The following is a 1151-nucleotide window of genomic DNA, read 5'->3' on the forward strand; positions in this document are numbered from 1 at the left end:
TCTTATTAATGTTCCCAGAAAGTCCTTAGACCGGCAGTTCGAATCGTTGAAGATCGTCGGGACGGTTAGGGATATTTACAACGAAGAGAGGAAATCGGGTAGAAATTTAGTAGAGAGAATTAGTTCTAGTTAAACCGAAGGAATTTATCTTTCAATAAGAAGAACTCGTCTCAAAAAACAAATCCTCTGATTGACCCATTGATTACGTTCCGACGTCCGACAGCGACATACGACTTATTGCAGAACAAGCCTAAGTGGCGCCGCACACAAATTGACATAACTGTAACGTAATGGATCCTGCACACAAGACGCGAATTTACATAATAGTGTTACGTCCCGGCGGGTTGCGGCCACGCTGCCGCGAAGGATCGCGTTCGAACCCTAGCACGGGACTAGATCGCAATTTTCGGGCTAAACGAATCACGTGATTCTACCCGGGGATCCGTGCGATCGAGGGTAGTCGCGATGGATTTCGTGCAAGACGCGTGGTATAACCTTACGGTAGGCCGGTCGCAGGCGTTAGTCGTGGTTTCGCACGTATAGTGTAGATACTGACTTACCGATAGTATGCATAGAGCGGTTGCTCTCTGTGTCTCTGGATGGCGCTCCCGTGGCTCGTGTGGCTCAGCACCTCCTAGACCTCTAGGTGTTGCCGACGCTGGGAAACCTCGTCCTGGATCGTGCGGCGGCAAATTCGGATATTCGAGTCACTTGTAAATAACCGATGGGCACTAGGGAGGAGTACGGTATGTCGCGATTCCGTTTGGACATAGGGGAAAATGTGCCGTGTAAGGATGTTCGAATGAGGGAGAGTAAAAATAGAGTTACTACAGGTGGTATATGTATATATATGTGTATTACGTGATTCGTGATGTATAATATGCTTACGAATATCCTAAGTATAATTAGAGTTACAAAATAGACAAAACAGCTAAAGTAATTGGTTAATAACTTAAGAATTTTACGTTAGAATAACGACTTGTAAATGTTTAGGAGTGTTAGAGATAACTTAGAATTAGTTACTTAATAATTAGAAAAACTAAGGGTTAGAATGGGGTTGGAGGTGAGGAGTACTTTTGGGCTCCCGATTTCGGCACTCGACTACGACCGACTGACTGCCCGCTGCTTTCCTTTTCTCAGCTCTTGTTATC

The sequence above is a fragment of the Odontomachus brunneus genome, unplaced genomic scaffold (genome assembly GCF_010583005.1).
Source record: "Odontomachus brunneus isolate Ranch 3 - 2012 unplaced genomic scaffold, Obru_v1 Obru_scaffold_257, whole genome shotgun sequence".
In the NCBI taxonomy this organism is placed as follows: domain Eukaryota; kingdom Metazoa; phylum Arthropoda; class Insecta; order Hymenoptera; family Formicidae; genus Odontomachus; species Odontomachus brunneus.